This window comes from Poecile atricapillus, chromosome 19 (genome assembly GCF_030490865.1).
Source record: "Poecile atricapillus isolate bPoeAtr1 chromosome 19, bPoeAtr1.hap1, whole genome shotgun sequence".
NCBI classification, from domain to species: Eukaryota; Metazoa; Chordata; class Aves; order Passeriformes; family Paridae; genus Poecile; species Poecile atricapillus.
The window spans coordinates 6,614,163-6,634,847 of NC_081267.1; the positions used below are offsets into that span (position 1 = coordinate 6,614,163).

At 54.4% G+C, this 20,685-nt stretch overlaps 1 pseudogene; it reads right to left on the reverse strand.

Moving 5' to 3' along the window:
• Positions 1–20,685, reverse strand: part of LOC131586337 (zinc finger protein 271-like) — an 80,335-nt pseudogene that overhangs the window by 20,588 nt on the left and 39,062 nt on the right.

Below are 20,685 nucleotides of genomic sequence, written 5' to 3' on the forward strand. Positions count from 1 at the left end.
CAGCACAGCAAAGGGACACTCTCGGTGGAGGTTGTGCAAAGCTGGCAGGAAGCTTCCTGCAGAGCCTCGGGCCTCGCCTGTGGGCTGTGCAGGCAGACAGAGCCCATCCCTTGGGGACCGGGGCCAGGCCGGGCCTCTGGACCCACCGCGCCCTTGTCGGGCCCTGCTCCATGGCTGGGCTGGGCCAGGTCAGTCCCCAACAGGGAAGGGCTGAGGGCCCGGGTCCGATGGGGCTGCCGAGCAGTGCCCGAGGCACAACAATGGCCTCGCTAAGCCCTGGCTCTGTGCTGCAGACAAATACACATTTACAGGCACAGCCGCTCCCTGAGCCACAGGAGGCACCCGGGGTTACATCTCAGGCAGTGGCTTCTCTGCCACTGAAGACCTCCTTGCAGGGCCTCGTTCCCTAAACAGGATGGGGAGCCCAGCACACCATGAAAACGCTTCTGATCTGTGCTCCTGTACAGACTGGCATTGAGATATGGATTGACGTGCAGTCCCGGTCAATCACATTGTGAAGATCATGGTGCATGCTGGAGACAACTTCTCAATGTCCCTTTGCTGACAGAATAAGCAGTGATTATTAATCATGGCCAGGAGCAGTCCCAGGAGCTCCAGGCAGAGGCAAAGCAAGGTGGGCAGGAGAAAGAGTGGTGATAAGATTGCCCTTGAAAAGCAGACAGCAGGGACCCTGCCCAGAGCCATCCCCTGCTCTCCAGGGCCTTGAGGGGCAGCTGTCCAGCTGGGCCAAGCTGTGCCAGCAGCTCCAGCCGTGCTGGGGAGCCTTGGCAGCTCTGGGCCCTGCTGTGCAGGAGGGTCCCTGAGTGCCAGCGGCAGCTGGGGGCCTCAGCCACCTCCTCTCTCCACAGGAACGCCTCTGTAACTTCACAAGACTGGCTTCAATCTGGGAGAACTACACCTGTCTTTCTGCATCTCCAAGCCAGTTTCTGTTGTCCCTGCCAAAGTTGCATTATCAGCTTATTGCTCTGCCACTGGCATCTGGGCATGGGGCAACATGTTATCTTTGTTTTTCATTTTTAGAAATTTTTAGTGCTATTTAGAATAATTTTCGGTAGAGAGTAATCCCCAGATGTTTCTTCCCAATTTCCATATTAGTTTAGGATTTCTCAAAGGAATTTTAGAATTCGGCAAAGGTGACCCCATTTTTTTTTTTCTTATTTTTAGGAATTAAAAGTTTCTAGAAATATTTAGAAATATTTTTTATAGAAAGAAATCCACAAACACTTCTTCCTCATTTCCATGGTACTTTCAGAGTTATCAATGTAGTTTTAGACTTCCGAAAAACTTGGAATACTTTATACTTTTAGAATCAAAACTGAAACTGCATTCAATTGGAAATCTTTACTCTGGGAAGAGCTAAGACAACCCAAGGCACCCAGCCTACTAAAGAGGATTTTTTCCCACTGGAGATTTGTACCTAGTCTCAACAACCAATATAAAAGCTTTACCCAGATATATTCCAGGATTTCTGACCTGTCACTGTTGAGATGGACACGCTACACACACACACACTGACTTGTGCAGAGACTACAATGGCTTCTTCTGTATTACAAGGTGTTCTCAACTTTTATTCCCTTAAGAAAGCATGATTTAAGTCATTAGTTATATCAAAAGAGCTCATTATATTCATTGGACAAAGCAATGGCTCATTGTATTTTATTGGTACAAAGCAATTAATGTCAATAATTAATTGGCAAGAGTTTACAAGAGATTATTAAGGCACGTATGCTGATCACGTATCCCTGAACTGCAAATATTCCTTATGTATCTATTTTAGTAGTTTCTCTGTGTCCTGGGGTGACTTTATGATACTGGTATCCCCAATCGTCTGGTTTATGTTATATATTAAGTTCTGCACCTTTAAGACTGGATCTGAGAGCAAGAGAGGGGGAAGAAGAAGCCGCAGTTTGTGTTAAAGAAAAACATCACTCCCACACATCTCGCTCCTAGACTGTGGTGTCTGCAGCACGGACAGACAGCGGGACAGAGCTTCTCTCTGGCTTTTAGTTAGTTTTAGCTAGCTGAGGCAGAGGAGTTCCCTGGACCTTTGTTTTTTCCCTTTTTTCCTGGATCTGTGCAAGCCTGCTCTGGACTGAACACCCAGCCAAACCCCGGGAGCTCACGCCTGTGGCCCACCGGGGCCTGGGCCTCGGCACTTTCCAGCGCCGGAGGGACTGATAAGAAACTGAGCAAGCCGAGCTACACCACATGAAAAGGACTTTTCTTCCTAGACTTGCCATCCCATCGAACACCGAGAGGTTTTATTATTTAATATTACTCAATTGCTGTTAAATAAACAGCTTTTTCCACTTCTCTCCAAAGAATTTTTTTTTTCTTTTCCCGGACTAGAAAGTGAGGAGGGTCATTTCCCTGGGGAAATCCCCATTTGGAGTTTTCCTTCCTAATCTGCCCTAAACTAGGACAAATACATTTTTGGCGCCCAGTGCGGGGCAAGAGAAAGTGGAAAAACCTGTACTGATTGTTGGTTGTATTTATTCTGTATTGGGATAAAGCAGTCAGTAGCCATGTTGTTTAGATACATAATATCTCTCAGGGTGGAGGCCTTCATGTCGGTCTGGTCCCTAGAATTTTTTGACGTTTTAATACCTGTCTTTTCCCTCTTTCACAGTAGAGGGGCACAGATTAGAATGGTTATTGTGCTGGGCTTGGTGATAATTATTTATAGGAAGTTCATAGAACGACTGAAGTTTCTGTCAGGTATGTTTGGCTTATGGTTTCTTCGCCCGACCCTGCCTCCCAGTCCCAGTAGCACATTTTAGGAGTTTATTGGTAATTGTACCCAGTTTGTTAGAGGAAGAGCAGGGGATGAGGCTTTTCAGCCTTTTCTTTCCTTCTTCTCCTTTGAATCTGTTATGTCCCTCTTTGAGAATATCCAGTTTCCCCTGAGTGTTAAGGATACCACATTCCTGGTCACTTTCCTGGTAGTTCAGCTGTTAAGCTTCCTCTATATAGTCTGCAACTTCTCTAGAATGAGGGCTGAGATATCCAGAAGAGCCAATGAAACCCCTGCCCCAGAAGTAGACTCAGGTGTGAGAAATCCTGAGTGGTGTAGAGAATGGGAGAGAATTGGCCGAACTCTGAAGGAATTTTCTGATCCCCCAGAAAAGTCCTGTGATCCCCCAGCCTGGGAATTTTCACATGAACAAATTCAGAACCCAGATGAAGTAGGGAAATATCTGGAAGAGAATTGCTGTGATGATTTTAAGAAGAAAAATCTCAGTGCAATAAGCTGGGCCCTAGCGTATGCTTATCGCACGCTGCTAGATACTGTAGGGGCAGAATCTGTTTCTATTGCTGGTGTGACAGGGGGATCACAGGACTTTACTTTAGTGGAAGCAGATGTGAGCCTGACTGGAAATGAGTGGAAGAAACACCCCATTGTGACTGGCCCAGAGGCCCCATGCATTTTAGGCATAGACTACCTCCGAAGTGGGTATTTTAAGGACCCAAAGGGGCTTAGGTGGGCATTTGGGATAGCAGCTGTAGAGACAGGGGGCATCAAGCAATTGAACACCTTGCCTGGACTGTCAGAGAACCCATCTGCAGTAGGACTCCTAAAAGCGGAAGAACAGCGAGTACCAATTGCCACCTTGACGGTGCACCGCCGACAATATAGAACAAATCGAGATGCTGTGATCCCCATCCACAAGATGATCCGAGAACTGGAGAGCCAAGGGGTGCTCAGCAAAACCCACTCACCCTTCAACAGCCCCATCTGGCCTGTGCGTAAATCTGACAGAGAATGGAGATTGACTGTGGACTATCGTGCATTGAATGAAGTGACTCCACCGCTGAGCGCTGCCGTGCCAGACATGCTGGAGCTCCAGTACGAGCTGGAGTCCAAGGCAGTGAAGTGGTACGCCACTATCGACATTGCTAATGCATTTTTCTCCATTCCCCTGGCAGCAGAATGCAGGCCTCAGTTTGCCTTCACGTGGAGGGGAGTGCAGTACACCTGGAACCGACTGCCCCAGGGGTGGAAGCACAGCCCCACCATCTGCCATGGACTGATCCAGGCTGCCCTGGAAAAGGGTGAGGCTCCAGAACATCTGCAGTACATTGATGACATCATTGTGTGGGGGAACACAGCAGTAGAAGTATTTGAGAAAGGAGAAAAGATCATCCAGATTCTGCTAGAAGCCGGCTTTGCCATCAAGAAGAACAAAGTCAAAGGACCTGCTCGAGAGATCCAGTTCCTGGGAGTAAAGTGGCAAGATGGACGGCGTCAGATTCCCACTGAGGTCGTCAATAAGATCACAGCAATGTCTCCACCAGCCAACAAAAAGGAAACACAAGCTTTCCTAGGTGCCATAGGTTTCTGGAGGATGCACATTCCTGAGTACAGCCAGATCGTGAGCCCTCTCTACCTGGTTACCCAAAAAAAGAATGATTTCCACTGGGGCCCTGAACAGCAGCAAGCTTTTGCTCAGATCAAACAGGAGATTGCTCATGCAGTAGCCCTTGGCCCAGTCAGGACAGGACCAGACGTGAAGAACGTGCTCTACTCTGCAGCTGGGAACAATGGTTTGTCCTGGAGCCTTTGGCAGAAAGTGCCTGGGGAGACTCGAGGCCGACCACTGGGATTCTGGAGCCGAAGCTACAGAGGGTCCGAAGCCAACTACACTCCCACAGAGAAGGAAATCTTAGCTGCCTATGAAGGAGTCCAAGCCGCCTCAGAAGTGATTGGCACAGAAGCACAACTCCTCCTGGCACCCCGACTGAGAGTGCTGGGGTGGATGTTTAAAGGAAAGGTTCCCTCTACCCACCACGCCACCAACGCTACATGGAGCAAGTGGATCGCCCTCATCACGCAGCGCGCCCGTATTGGAAACCCAAATCGCCCTGGGATTTTGGAGATAATTACAAACTGGCTGGAAAGGTGAAAACTTTGGTCTCACGGATGAAGAGGAGCAGGAACAAGTGACACGGGCTGAAGAAGCTCCACCGTATAACCAACTGCCAGCAGAAGAAACACGCTACGCTCTGTTCACTGATGGTTCCTGTCGCATCGTAGGGATGAACCGGAAGTGGAAAGCAGCCGTATGGAGCCCCACACGACAGGTCGCAGAGGCCACTGAAGGAGAAGGTGGATCAAGCCAACTTGCTGAACTCAAAGCTGTTCAACTGGCCCTGGACATTGCTGAAAGAGAGAAGTGGCCAAAGCTCTACCTCTACACGGATTCATGGATGGTAGCCAATGCTCTGTGGGGATGGCTGGAAAGGTGGAAAAGGGCCAACTGGCAACACAGAGGAAAGCCAATCTGGGCTGCTGATGAGTGGAAAGACATCGCCACCAGGGTAGAGAAACTGTCTGTGAGGGTCCGTCATGTAGATGCCCATGTCCCCAAGAGTAGGGCTAATGAAGAGCACCGAAACAATGAGCAGGTGGATCAGGCTGCAAAGATAGAAGTGTCAAAGACAGACTTAGATTGGCAACACAAGGGAGAGTTGTTCCTAGCTCGATGGGCCCATGACGCCTCAGGTCATCAGGGTAGAGATGCCACCTATAAGTGGGCACGAGACCGAGGGGTGGATCTAACCATGGACAGTATTTCCCAAGTTATCCATGACTGTGAGACGTGTGCCACGATCAAGCAGGCCAAGCGGTTGAAGCCCCTCTGGTACGGTGGGCGCTGGTCCAGATACAAGTATGGGGAGGCCTGGCAGATTGACTACATCACACTGCCCCAAACCCGCCAAGGCAAGCGCTACGTGCTCACCATGGTAGAAGCCACCACTGGATGGCTGGAAACCTACCCTGTGCCTCATGCTACAGCCCGTAACACCATCCTGGGACTTGAAAAGCAGGTCCTTTGGAGGCACGGCACCCCTGAGAGGATTGAGTCAGACAATGGGACTCATTTCAAGAACAGCCTTATAAACAGCTGGGCTAGGGAACATGGCATTGAGTGGGTGTACCATATCCCCTACCATGCACCCGCTGCTGGAAAAGTTGAACAGTGCAATGGCCTGCTGAAAACCAGCTTGAAGGCACTGGGTGGGGGAACTTTCAAGAACTGGGGGATTAATTTAGCAAAAGCCACATGGTTGGTGAACACCCGAGGTTCCACTAACCGAGCAGGCCCTGCCCAATCTGAGCCCTTTAGAACGACAGATGGAGATAAGGTTCCAGTGGTACATATGAGAGGTATGCTGGGAAAAACTGTTTGGGTTAATTCTGCCTCCAGCAAAGACAATCCAATCCATGGGGTTGTTTTTGCTCAGGGACCGGGTTGCACTTGGTGGGTGATGCAAAAAGATGGAGAGACCCGATGCATACCCCAAGGGGACCTGGTTTTAGGGTGAACTACCCATGACACTGTGCTTGTATCTGTATCTGTATGTACATATGTATATAGTTAAAGTAGTATGTGTTCGTGTATAATTTAAAGGTTTAATATTTGATGTAACATTTTGGTATGGGAAAAAATTTGGGGTGGATAGTGTTGAGGGTTAGGTGTTCTTTTTTTTGTTTTATTTTGTGTTCTGGCCTGCCCAGGGAATTTTTACCCATTATGTGCTGGGACAACCTAACTACCGGTACTTAGGGGTGCTCACAAAGGACAAAGAGTGGCCGGGCCCAGGGTGGGGGGGGAGGGGGCAGAAAAAGGAGGGTGGGGACAGTTTTTAGCTGGCTTTTTTTCCTCGGCTTTGGGGAAGCACGTTCGTGCACTGGGTCGCGGAGCTGCTTCTTCTCCTTCTCCCCTCTTTGTTGGTGGCCTCGCACCCCCTGTCCTGCCAGGCATCGCCGTGGAGCTGCTGATCCACCTCATCCACCAGCCCAGGATCTCAGCTCGTCCCTGCTGTTCCAGCTGAGTGTTCCTCAGAGCCCTGCAGGAGCACCGGGACTGACTGCTCGAGGGGGTTTGTGAAAACAAAACCTCTCCTCCATCCCATCTCAGCCGAGAAAGCTGTCACGGGGTCCCTGGTTCTGTGTTCTTGTTTTTGCTGTAGTTATTGTTTGTTTGTTTGCCTGGTTATACTAGTAAAGAACTGTTATTCCTATCCCCAGATCTCTGCCTGAAAGCCCCTTGATTTCAAATTTATAATAATTTGGAGGGAGGGGGTCTACATTCTTTCATCCCAAGGGAGGCTCCTGCTCTCCCTAGCAGACACCTGTCTTCTAGAACCAAGACAAAGCCCTGAGGAATTGGGTGTCAGAGGCCACAAGCAGCCCCCAGGCAGTCGCCTTGTTCCTGCCACCCGCTGCTCTGGTGCTTCCCCTGAGAGACTGCCATGCCTGCGGCAGAAGCCCTCGAGGCTGGGCCTCAGCAGCCCCGAGGTGCCCAGGCTGGGCTGGCTGGGGACAAGGAGGGCAAGGAGGCCCTGCCAGGTCACGGCCACTGGGTGCCTGCGATAAGGGGCAGTGGGCAGAGGCAGGGCTGGCGGCCAGCCCAGGCCCCCGCGCCTGCCCAGGCCACGGTGCTGAGACCGAGGCTCCCCTGGCACAGAGCTCTGTGTCTGCACAGCTTCTGCCTCCATGGGGAGGGTGGTGATGTCTCCTCGAGCAGCGCTGCTGAGTCGCTGCTGCTGAAGCGGCTCTGGACAGCGCAGAAACAGCAGCAGAGCGTGCACAGGAACAGCCCTCAGGGCTGGGCTGGAGTGGCCAGGATGCCTCCTTCTCTTGCAGGAATAACAGAGATGATGGACACAGTCCCTTCAGTATGTATGTTCTATAGGCCATAGTTAGATTCTTCTGTAAATACATTTCTTAGATTGCAACTGTTATAGAGGTCCTTTAATTTGTAAATACATTTTATAGATTGTTGCTATGAAGGTTCTTATAAAGTAAATACATTCTGTAGTTTGTTGGTGGTGGTGGTGGTGGTGCTGTTGTGTAAATAAATCGTCTTTGTTTGTCACAGGCTGTCTGTCTTTGCATTTGCTTTGGGCACAGGCAGCATTTGCACAGTTGTGGTTTCCCCTTGCCCTGGGTTCCTGAGGCTGGAGGTCCCTGGGGGTGCTGGCACAGCCACCCTGGGGCTGGGTCCCCGAGCACAGGAGGGAACCACTGGCGGCGCTCCCAGCACTGGGCACCGCTCGTGTTCCTGGGCTGCTGCAGAGCGCTGTCCCCAAGAGCAAAGCTGTCACCAGCAGAGAGGGGGCTCTGACAGGAGCAGCCCCTGCAGCAATGCAAAGCAGGCAGGAAACCTTCTGCCACCCTTCCTGCTGCAGCCACAGGGACTCCTGGGCTGAGAGCTGGCATCAAGCTGCAGGGATGCAAAATCCACATTCAGGCTCTGAAGGCCTTTATGGCCTTGGGAATTGCTGGAGCCAGCATCTGGGGAGCAGCTTTTGCAGCTGCAGGGGCTGATATCAAGGGCTTGGAGCTCCCAAAAGCTCTGGCCCTCCTCTGCTTTGCATTGCCCCGTGCTCAGATTGTTCAAGGGACAAAAGCCAAGCAAGGGGATCCTGCCCTGCTTGCGTTTCTGCTGCTGGAACACGGGCTGAGACATCACAACTCTGGGGGCAGTGATGTTACAGGAGTCCTGGGACCACTTCCATTAGGGCCTGGAATGATGGAATCCTGGAATGGTTTGGCTTGGGCGGGACCCTAAAGGTCCTCTTGTTCAGCCCTGAGCAACCTCCCACCTCAGCAGGTTGCTCAGGGCCCTGTTCAGCCTGTCCTTTAATGCCTCTCTGCACAGCCTGGCCAGGGCCTCACCCCCCTCACACCAAAGAATATTTTCCTAACATCAAATCCACTCCTGTTCTCCATTGGAACCCATTTCCCCTTGTCCTGTCACTACAGTTCCTGACAAAGAGTCACTCTCCCACTTCTCTGTAGCCCTTTCACACCCTGCAAAGGTGCTGCTCTTGCTCTCCTGGCTGCACGCGAGCATCACAGCCCCATCTCCTCAGCAGCCATCCGTGGCTTCAGATGTTCCTAGAGCAGGGCACAAATCAACTGCAGCCCTGCTACTTTGGTTGGAGCCTCCCAGTTGTATCCTAAATGAGCTGCAGAAATGCTCAGGTGCTTCTGTCACTCCAGTGGATACACACAAATGGTTGGCTTGGGATAACAACAGCCCTGTTTTCTACTGCCACTCTAGTGTTGGAGGTACCAACACTGGCTTGTTCCATTTTATTGGAGTGTCCTAGTTTGACACTAGGCTGGACACCAGGCACGCTGGTGCCGAGGCAGTGAGATAATGCTTCAGCTATGCAAAAAGCTGGATGCAGAAAGAATTAGTTACTTTGGAAAAGGGTATGTGAATGAAGAATTTTTTGGAAATCAGCAAATTTAGCATCGGCAGCCCAGGGGCTCCTTCTGCTGCCCTGAGCCCACGGAGCAGGGCAGCCTTTGCTGATGGTTTGAGCTGTTCCTAAAGATCCTGTTGGGCTGTCTGAGACACTTGGGCCAAGGCATTGCTTCCAAGCTGGGCCACTTTGGCTGGGCTGGGTGGAGCCCCAGGGCAGGGGGCAGCGTGTGCAACGGCCCTTGGTGACACGGTGCAGCATGGTAACCGTGGAATGGAACGGGACAGGGTGTCCAAGGGCCCTTTGTGACATGGGGTGACATTAGTGTTGGCAGTGACACAGCCACGCCACAGTGCTTGGTGCACGTGACAGGGCAGGACGGGACAGAGTGGTGCTGTGAGGAGCCCCCGCACGGCGCACTCATTCCTTGCTGACCCACAGCCTTTCCGAGGCGTTACTCCTGCAGGTCACCTCGAGGCCAGACCACAGCACTCGGTGACCTGCAGCCTTCCCGAGGCTTCACTTCTGGTGAGGTGAAGCACCACACTTCTCAGGTGTGCTCGCGGCCAGACCGTGGCATTTCCTCACCGCGGTCCTTGACGAGGAGTCTCCTGTCCTTGTGGCACGAGCCCCTGAGACCTGAGTGCAGGACTTGCTGTCCTGCAGCCTTGCCAAGGCTTCACTCCTGCAGGTGCCTTCCAGGCACGGCTGCAGGACTTGCCAACTCCGACCTTTTCCGAGCCACCTCTGCTGCAAGTAGCCATGAATCCAGGCAGTGCTGTTGAGCAGAGACCTCCAAGTGTCCCCAAGGTGACCGGGGTGAAGGAGGAGAAAGAAGGCCCTGGGACTGCCCCAGCACAGCAGCCTGGAGAGCTGGAGCAATTCCAGCCACCGCAGGAGGGTGAGCGGCAGACCTGGGCCACAGGGCTGGTGCCTGCAGCCAGCTTGGCCTCGCCCCATCCCATCCCATCCCATCCCATCCCATCCCATCCCATCCCATCCCATCCCATCCCATCCCATCCCCTGGGGACACGCCCATGGACAGGACAGAAGTGGGGCTGGGGCAGACACCCTGGAGCTGTACTCTGTGCCCTGGGGCATCCCGGGGCTGTCCCTGCCTGGGGAGTGCAGGGCTGGGCTGTGTTCTCCGGCCTCTCCCGCAGCCCCTCAGCTCTGGCTGCGCTCGCTCTTTGCCAGGAGCAGCCATGGAGCGCACTCGAGAGCAGGGACGCAGCCGTGGCCTGTTCCGCACAACAGCGCAGGTACCTGCAGCCATCCCCAGCTGGGCTGGGCCTGCTGTCCCTGCTCAGCCCAGCACCACGCTTGGAGCACTCCATGCAATGTCCCTCATTTCTTGCCCTTCTGCTGCAGATGATTTGCAAATTCATGAAGAGAATTCGGGAGGAAGAGACCAGTGCCATGGGCACTGTGGTCAGAGCATACTCTCCCATCTTCAAAACCAAGACCTGTGCTGCCCTGCTGGACATGCTTGTGGAGGAGGGTCCTTCCAGTCCAAAGCAAGTAAGCAGCCTGTGGCCTGGCTTCCATCCTCCCAGGAATTGCTTGGCCACGCCAGCTGCTCACTGTGAGCCTTTGAGGCCGTGGCAGTGTGGTGGGAAGGGAAGCACTTCTCTGGGAAGCTGGGCACATTACTCCCGCTGGCAGCTTTCCAAGTTTCCCTGTGCCTTCTCCAGGTGCCCAGCATGGTGAGGTACATCCACCAGTGGCTCGAGGCTAATGAGTTTCCTGAGTACAATCTGTGCAGGCCCCTTCTGGATCTGACAGAGGCACAGCCTGCTGACGTGGTGATGGCTCTCCTGTGTGTGGCCCCATCGTGTGACAGGTACAGGGCCCACGTGCCCAGAGGGCTCAGGGCATCACCCTGCACAGCCTGGCCCAGGTGTCTGACAAACAGAGGATTCCAGGGCCCTGTGGCTCCTCCCTTTGTCAGCCCTGGCACAGCAGCCCCCGAGCCTGCTGCCCTCAGGGGCCAGTCCCTACAGGGCTGGGCTGCCACTGAGGGGCAGGGGGCAGAGGCAGGGCTGGCAGCCAGTTCAGCTCCCTGCTGCTGCCCACGCCACGGTGATGTGTCCCAGACCCCCCTGACACAGAACTCTGACCCCACAGAGCTGCTACCACCATGTGGAAGAGCATCATGTGCTCGTGCAGGGCTGCAGAGCCGGCCATGCTGATACTCCTGGATGTGCTGGGCAACTGGCCAGAGCACAGCATGTGCACCTCCGATGGGGACCACACGGCTGTCCCTGCCCTGGCTGTGAGTTTCTGCAACTGACCTTTGCTCACCCCAAGGTCACCTCTCCCTCAGGTCTCCATCCTCCCTCCTCCCATGGCATCTCCCTGCATCAGGCACTGGGCTCAAACCTGGCCTAGGAGCAGCTCCAGGGCCACCAGGCTGGCTGCTGTCCCTACATCTCCACTGGCCTCTCCCTCCCACGCTCAGGCCCTGCCACATGGACACCTGGGCACTGAGCGCTGACTCGGGCTGCTCTGTCCTTCGCAGGCAACTGTGGTGATGTGGAAGATGCTGCAGCTGCCCTGTGTCCCACATGCAGTGGCAGTGTATTTCCCCCGCCTCTTGGTGCATCTGCTCTTGCAAGTGCTCTTCAGCACACTGGATATGCCAGAGGAGGTCGATACCTTCTGGAAGAGATGCCAGGAGCAACACGGCCTTGCCATCAGCCCCAACAGGTGCTCCATGCCAGTCCTCCTGTCCCTGCCATGTCCCCAGGGCAGGAGCCCGTGCTCCCAGCATCACCTGGGCTTTGCTGTGCACACAGGTTTGCAGTGCAGACCCTGAAGGCCCTGCTCTGCCGACTGCACTATGAGGATGTGGTGGCGGCAGTGGAAGACGAGTGTGGCTGGGACACGCTGCTCTGTGCTGGCACACACCACTGTGCCGTGGGTGTGCTGGCCAGGTGAGCTGCCCCCAAACAGCGTTTGTGCCCTGTGCCTGGGGTGCCCCACACAGTCCCCGTGGTCATGGGCCAGAGGGCCTTGTCACCAAGGGATGGCCAAGGACTCTGCAAAAGCCTGGGAGAGGAGGGTGCCCAAGAGCAGCTGCCTCCCAAAGGGCCTGGGTCCCCTTGCAGGGTGGTGGAGAAGGGCCAAGCTCCTCCTGTGAGTCAGTCCATGGAGAGGTTTGTCCCGCTGGCTCAGGGTCTTGGTTCCTTTTTCCTCCCGTCAGAGGAATGCGTCACGTGTCCCTACCCTTGTGTTCTGCGATTGCATTCTACCTGCTCGGGCTGCTCAGCAAAGACATGGCACACGGGGATTTGGCCGCCATGGCATTCCTTGTGGAGGTGAGCCTGAAGGCCAGCGCTGCCTCGCTGAGCTGTCTCCCAGCTCTCTGCCCTCTCGGTGCCGCAGCCGCCCGGGACGGTGCCCACGCCCTGTGCTGCTGCCTGGGCCCAGCCCTGTGCGGTGCTGCCCCATCACCGGCCTGTGCTCTTCAGATGTTGGAGTGCCTGGACTCGAGTGAATACCGTGACAGCGTCCTGGAGATCACATCAAACAAACTGCAGAGCGAGTGCAGGGAGAGGCGTCGCTTGGCACTCAGAGGCCTTGTGGTGCTCGGCAAGAATTCCTCCATGGTGAGAAGGGGGCAGCGGCTGCCGGCGTGGGGCTGGGGAAGGCAGTGGCTTGCGCTTGGCTGGCCTTTGGGCACTGAGGCAGCTGCTGCCAGCTCTCCTGCCTCCTGCCTCTTGCCTCCTGCCCCAGGGCTTTGGCACAGGCCTTTGGCCTCTGGGCCCTGTGGCAGCAGGGTGGCATTTCACACACTTGTGTTCCACACAGGCTAAAAGAATGTGGAGCCTGCATGAAAGGCTCGTGGAGCTCCTGTGGGAAAATGACAGCGATGTGCTTGGGATGAGCATCGCTCTCCTCAGCCGTTTGTTCCTGTACAACGCTGGCCCGATAACCATCCCCCTCGGCCTGCAGCTGGCTGAGGCGCTCCTGCCGCTCTTCGACAATGTAAGGCTCTGTGTCTCCAGCCATGGCCGCTGGCTGCTGCCTAGGCACTGTGCCCTGTGCATTTTCAGGCTGTGCCCAGGTGGGCCTGAAGCAGCTGATGCTGAGGTCTTTATTTCTTCCTTTCCTACAGGATGATAGCCAGGTGCAGCTGTGCTCCATGTTCATCTTCCGAGAGATGATGGATTTATTGCCAAAGGAGGGAAAAAAGGCCCTGAAGTCCCACGTGCAGCAGAGTCTGCTCCCACTCTCCTTGCACTGCCATGACGAGAACCAGCACGTGGTTGATGTGAGGACTCGGCAGCTGCTGTGGCTCCCTGGCAGGGTGCTCAGTGCCTCCTGCTCTGCTGCCTCGCAGGCTGCAGCTCCCTCCTGGTCTTGGTCCAGGGACGTGGGTCCTGCGCCCTGGGCTGTGGTGCCATCTCTGGGTCTCTGCTGCTCTCCAGGCCTCCCGGGAAACGCTGCTCTGTTCCGCCCGATTCCTGAAGAGGAAGGATCTCCAGCAGATGCTGCGGGTGGATCAGAGCTGGAGGTTCAGCGAGGGCCTGGTAAGGGCGGGCTGGAAGCCCCAGCCCCAGGCTGGAGAAGCTCAGTGTGTGTGGCTGGCAGCTGTGCCCTGCCCAGTGCCGCACCCAGAGGCGCCAGCCTGTGCCCCACACGCTGCTCCCTTCCCTGGGCCCCGCGGGCTCTACTCCAGCCCCCTGTGGCCCCGAGCCGTGTGCCCATGGAGCCCCGGCCCAGCTGGCCTGTCGGGCAGGGCGGCACCGCGGCTCCCCGGGCAGCAGCCGGCCCTCTGCCCCCTCCAGAGCCCGGCGCCAGCGGCTGCTGGCCGGGCCTCAGGGCTGAGCGGGCACGGGAGGCCGGGGCTGGCCGCAGGCAGTGCCCGGCCGAGGGGCAGAGCCCGCACCAACCCTTCCCTCCTGCCGCTCTCTCCAGCTGGCACAGGACAGGAACCGAGCGGCCGAGCAGCTGCGCCGGGCCCTGCCGTACCTGCAGAGCCCACAGGAGCCCCTGCGAGAGGCGGCCATCAGGTTCATCGGTGAGCCACGAACCCGGGCTCCCTCCCCGCCCCGCCGCAGCTCGGCCCCGGCCCCGGCTGCTGCCCCGGCAGCGGCACCCGGGCCCGGCGCCCTGGAGCCCCGGCTGCCCTCGGGGCTGCTGCCGGCCTCTGGCAGCCGTGCCCTTGGGCTGAGTCAGGATGCGGCAAGGGCCCGGGCTGAGCCCTGCCGGGGCGGGAGGGCGTGTGGCCACAGGGCTGGCAGCGCCGCTGGCAAGGAGCTGTGCCGCCGGGGCCCTGACAGGCTCTGTGTTCCCAGGGATGGCCGGGCAGCACCTGAGGGAGAAGAAGAAAGAGATGCTGCTCATTTGTGAGGGTGAGTGAGGGCAGCGGGCTGTCAGCGGGGCTGTCGGGGGGAGCTGCAAGCCCTGGCCTGGCTGTGGAGGGCTCTGCTCCCTGTGTGCATGAGGGGCAGTGTGGGCAGAGCACACCGAGATTTCAGGGGCACGTGGGGCATTCGTGGCCGCAGCTTCGGGCTGATCCCCTCGGTCCCTGCTCCCTGCTGGCCATGGCAAGAGCCGGCTGGGATGGCCCTGGCAGGGGGCTCTCCGTGGGCCCCCGCAGGTCTGGGATCTGACCGTGGCTCTGTTCGTCTCTCTTCCAGCCCTTGAAGACACAGCATGTGACAGCAGCCTGGAGGTTGGAAGCCTGGCACTTCAGACATTGTGCCTTCTCAGGGCAGGAGACCACGCTCCTATCTCCACCTTCCAGAGGCTGCGAGATCAGCTCCGCAGGGCATGGAGGTCACGGCCTCGTCTGTCGGGCCCCAGCTGGCTGCGCTGCTGGAGCTCTGCAGAGAGCTGATCTGGAAGGCTGTGTCTGCTGGGGCCACCTGAGCAGCCAGCAGGGACTTTGTTTCCTTCAAAGATTGTTCTTTTCTTTTTTGTTTTGCTTTAGTATGTAAATAATATAGGATATGTTATAATAGACAGACTCCCAGGAGCTTTCTTTTGCTGCCCAGGGTGTGTGGGGCATAGGGGAAGAGTGGGAAAAGGGGGCTTGTGCTCTGCAAGCTGCCCAGGCATGCAGTGGTGCAGGGAAAATGGCCAGAAGCCCCTTGGCCTTTGGTGGTTCTGCTGAAGCCACAAGCCCTGTCCCAGCCAGGAAGTGCCCTCTGTGTCCTGCTGCCTGTGTTGCTGCCTGGATTGCTGAGGGCTCTGTCATGATCCGCTAACACCGGCGGAAATCATGAGATATTCGTTTGATCTCCCAGTGCAAAAGGACACAAAGGGATTTCAGCTTAAATCACAGCAATAGTGCACTTTTATTTTAGTGCCAACAACAGGAGTTCTAGCTGCTATGGTTTTTTGAAGGAAAATTGCTGTAGGTTTATGTGATTCTGGAAGGGCTCGAATTAAAGGGATCATCATTTCACAGGTAATTGCATTGGTGATTCATAGCCAGTAGTTAATTTTCTGTCATGTATCATTTGCAAGCAGGCAGCTTTGTGCATGTCTTGCAGTAGTTGGTCAGGAGTACCAACTATAGCTACAGGGTCTCCCCTTTCCAATGGATTAAGCCCTGCTGCCCAATGAGCTGCGTGCTGAGTTAGGGACCACGGGTTACATCTGTCTCCTGCTGTTGAGAAGACCCCATGTCCCCAGTACCCACTGGCTTCTTGTTCTGTCAGTCAAATCTGATCTCCTCCGGTGAGAGATGCAGTATGTGTTCTGTCTCTGACTCGTGAGGGAGACACCCGTACTCCTTTTTCAGCTCAGCCAATTCAGCAGAAGTGTACGGGATTTCTTTAGTGGTTGTATGCAAATCAAGATCTTCATCATTGATATGATTATAGTCTGTCTTAATTAAAGGTTTCAAGCTAGAACAGCAGTGCTCCCCACAATTTTTCATCAGTTAGTTCTTTTTGAGGGTAAATTTGATTAATGAGAAGGGTTTCTCTCTCCACTGTTTCTTTGGTGAATAAGCATTCTTTGAATTTTTAACCCATTCCTCTCTTCAGGCCACTGGCTACAGATGGATCTCATTCCTTTCTTCATCTAATTGTTTTTGCAAAATTTCAACTGGGTTTTGAAAGGAGTCCATTCTAGTTCTTTCCTCACCTTTTTGCTTAAAGCAAGTTTCTCTAGCTGCTGTAAGACAAGCACCCAAAACTGAGCAGAGTATATATTTTTGCCGAGTAAAAGCCTTTGGAACCCATACTGGAGATCTCCTCCTCATCCTTGTCTCCACCGTGCGCCTACCAATATCCTTGTGCCGTGGAGCATTTGCTCTAAGCCACACCTTGGGTCACCCCGCTCCCGAGTGTCACAATCCCCTAACACAAGTGGGAGTTGTGAGAGGTTCGTTTGATCTCAGAATGCAAAAAGGACACCAGGGGATTTCAGTTTAAATCACAACAGCACTAATGCATCTTTATTTTATTGCCAGCAACAAGGGTTATGTGATAGAGGAGAGGGAGAGAGAGAGGGAGAGAGGGATAAAGAGGCAAAATGCAAAAAGAAAATAAGGGGGGTTATAGCTACCAACGGATGAGACAGGGTCGCCAGTGTGTTCTTCCATGGGGAGATCTCTCTTGAAGAAAGTAACTTGGAAAAGTCATTTTTACAGTCTGTTTCAAAGCAAGGGGCAGCTGGCCAAGAGATGGGGAAATTCCTCGGCTGTTGTGATGAGCCCCCTTGCTCTGGGAAGCAGGTGTAAGGTACAGAACAGGCCGCTCCTTACAAGTCCCTGCTCAGCAGCAGGAATGAAGGCAGTGTACCTTGAGAGCACAACAAGCACACCTGCAAACCATCACCTGGCAAGCTTCCACCTCAACCAGGCCAGAACCCCTGCACAAAGTCCCTTGGAGTCTTCAGGGTCTCGGTCTCTGTTCTTGCAATGATTGTGAGGCAGATGAGGGAAACTTTGGACTGTCTCTTACACCCTAGTAACCCCAAATGACACCAATGACCCCAAATTACGACAAATAACCCCAAATTACTCTAAAGGACCCCTCTGACCCCTCACCTGACCCCAAATGACCCCAATGACCCCACACCTGACCCGACAGGGCACAGACATTTACCCCCTGTTGAGCTCGTCCTAAACAACCCCAAATCCTTCAAAAACCCCCAAAATTTGACCCTGGGAACTTCATGGACGAGCAGGGTCAGTTCCAGTGCAACGAGGCCTTTGTGCCCTTCTCGGCCAGTGGGCACCCCAAAAATCCCATAAATCCTTGTGGTGGGGTCCTAAATCCTTCTGGAATCCCCAAAATCCCCAAATTCCTTTTCGGTGGGGCCCTACATTTTTTTGGAATCCCAAAATTCCTCGGGGTGGGGACCCCAGACCCATTTGGGACCCCCACCCCTGAAACCCCCAGACCATTTTTAGACCCCAATCCCAAAGCTCCCAGACCCTTTAGGGACCCCCCAAACCCTTTAGGGACACCCCAGACCCTTTTGGGACCCCAGACCCTTTTGGTAGCCCCCAAAGTCCCCAGACCCTTTGGAATCCCCTCGGCCCTTTTGGAATCCCCGACCCCTGAAACCCCCAGCCCCTTTTGGGACCCCACCCCCTCTAGAGACTCCCATCTCTTTTGGGACCCCTGACCGTTTAGAGACCCCCAGCCCCTTTGGGACCCCCGACCCTTTGGGGTGGGGCGGTGCTGACGCCCCCTCCCCACAGGGCAGTGGCTGTGCCTGGGGGAGGCGCTGGCGCGGGCAGAGCTGTTCCTGTTCCTGACCTCGCTGCTGCAGCGCCTGCGGCCGCGACCCCCGGCACCCCCCGAGGAGCTGCCCACGGCCCCCCTGGAGAGCGGCTTCGCCAACATCGTGCCCCGCTTCCAGCCCCTCCTGCTGCCCCAATGAGACCCCCCAAATTCCAGACTGCTCCCAAAATTCAGGAACTGCCCCAGGATCGGGACCCTTCCCCATGGCTGGAAAATCTCCCCCCAGATCCTCCCCAGATTCCACTCCCAACATCCCCCCCACTTCCACCTCAGGATGGGGCTCTGATGAGACCTCTCCTCAAATCCCACCCCTGAGATGTCTCCCCATCGCTGGAAAATCCCCCCAAATCCACCCCAAACCCCGCCCTAAAATCGGGAATCCCCCCTGAGACCCCTCCCCAAATTCAGGATGCCTCCCCAAAATGCCCCTCCCCATCAATGGAAATTCCCCCAAAACCCAAAAAATCCTCCCCAAATCCCCTTCTTACAATCAGAACACCCCTGAGACCCCAGAATTTCCCCCCAAAACCACCAAATTTCTTTCTCAAAATCCCAAAATTTCTCCCTAATCCCCCTAAAAACCCCAAAACCTCCATACCCCCGAAAAGTCCCAAATCCTCCCAAGACTCAAAATCCCCCCACAAAACTCCAAATTTCCCCCCAAAAATCCCAAATTTTTCCCCAAAACCCCCAAAATTCTCCCCACTCCACAAATTTCCCCCCAAAACCACCAAATCCTCTCAAAATCCCAAATCCCCCTCAAGACCCTCAAATTACACCCCAAATTGCCAAAATTCTCCCCCCCAAGACTACCAAATTTCTCCCCAAAAATACAAGGGGTGCTTCTAAACAACCAAATCCCCTCTCGCCAAAATTCCCCTCTGGACTCCAAATTCCCCCCCAAAACCCCCAAATTTTCCCCCCCAAACCCAGTTTTTTTTCCCCAAAACCCTGAATCCTCCCCCTTAAAACCCCGGAGTTCTCCCCAAAACCCCAAATTTCCCCCAAACCCCCAAATTTCCCACAAATTCCCAAATTCCACCCCAAAACTCAGGAGATCCCACCCAAAAAACCAGTGACCCCTCCCAAGAAGCCCCCCAAGATTGCAACTCCCTCCCCAAAAATCACCAAAAAAGCTGAGAACGTGAATTTTTTATTTCACATTATTCACACTTTGGGGGGGGGGGAACCCCAGAATTCCGGGGATTTTTCCCATTTTTTGGGGAGGGGGTTGTCCCCAACTTTTCCAACACTCCCCACGCGACCCCTCCCCAAAATTCCTGTGCCTCAGCCCCCCAAATTAAGTGCACATAAATAAAAAGAGGGAAAAAAAATAGGGAGGAAAAAAGGTAAAAATAAAAAAAAAGAACCACCCCCCCCCAACCAAATTTTGGGGAAGGGGGATGGAGGAAAAATTGAGGGAGAGGGTGATCCCGCCCCCCCCAAAAAAAATGAGGGACCCTTCAAAAAATTGGGGGAACCCCCTCCAAAAAAACCTCACATGCCAAAACCATCAAAAATAGCAAAAAAAGGCAAAAAAACCATGAAAGATTTGGGGGAGAATCCCCCAAAAATGTGTCAAAAATGGGGGACCTCCCCCTTGAATCCAAGGAATTTTTGGGAAAATTTTTTTCCCAAAAGTAATGGGTATTTGTGGGCGGCAGGGGAGGAAATATCCCCTCCAAATTCCTGGGGGGTGTCCCTGAGATCCAGTGGAGGCACCTGGTCCTAGAGGGAGACAAAAAGGGCATTTTAGGGAAATTAAGGGAATTTTGAGGGATTTGGGTGAATTTTAGGGAATTCTGGGATTTTTGGGCGGGTCTGGGGGCAGGTCTCAATTTTGTGGGGTCTTGCATTCCGGGGCCACAGGATCATGTCCAGGGAGGCCACAGTTACCAGGAACAGGCATGGGACACCAACAAGATGGGATTCTGCTCAGGAACCCATTTATTCAGCTCAGGAACAAACTCAGATCCAGAGACAGCCCCAAACAGAGGCAGGGAGATGGGGTTTGAGAACCAGGGTGGAGTTCAAGGTCAGGGACCACTGGGAACACAGCAAGGGAGAAACCCCAGGGGCCCAAACCCAATCAGAAATCCCTGGGCTGCCTCCCCACGAGGGGTCCAGGGTGGAGTTCCTTCCTGGGCTCTCAGGGCCCATCCTCCGAGGCAGAGGGATGGAATTCCCTCTTGCCCACACCTCTCACTTTAACAATGTTCATTTGAAACTAAATCTTTGCCTCCCTGGGCAGGGGCACCTCACACAAAAACTCACTCGGTAATGGGCTCCCCCTCCCTTCATCATCCCCAAACTTTGGCTGTCTCATTGCAGACCCCACCCCACCTCCCCAGTCCCAACCTCAACCCATCCCATCCCTGCTGGACATCAAGACCCCCTTCCCAAGCCCTATTTCCCCCATTTCACACCTCCCAAACTCTATCACACCCATCCTGCCCCACCCAATTCTCATTTCACCCCTCCCCTGATTTGCATCCCACTTCACCCAGTCCCCTTCCAACCCCATTCCACCTGATGCCTTCAGAAGGCTGACCTAGAACAGAGGCTGGACAGAGTTAAGAATAAAGTTTATTAAAAGGCCTTAAAGGACAGACCTTGGGCAGTACAAGAACCTGGCCAGGGCTACACCCAGGATGAACAAGAAATGGTCACAAAAATGGACAACTGATCACAAGGTCTCACATTTTTAGAAGTTTAGGTCCATCTGGAT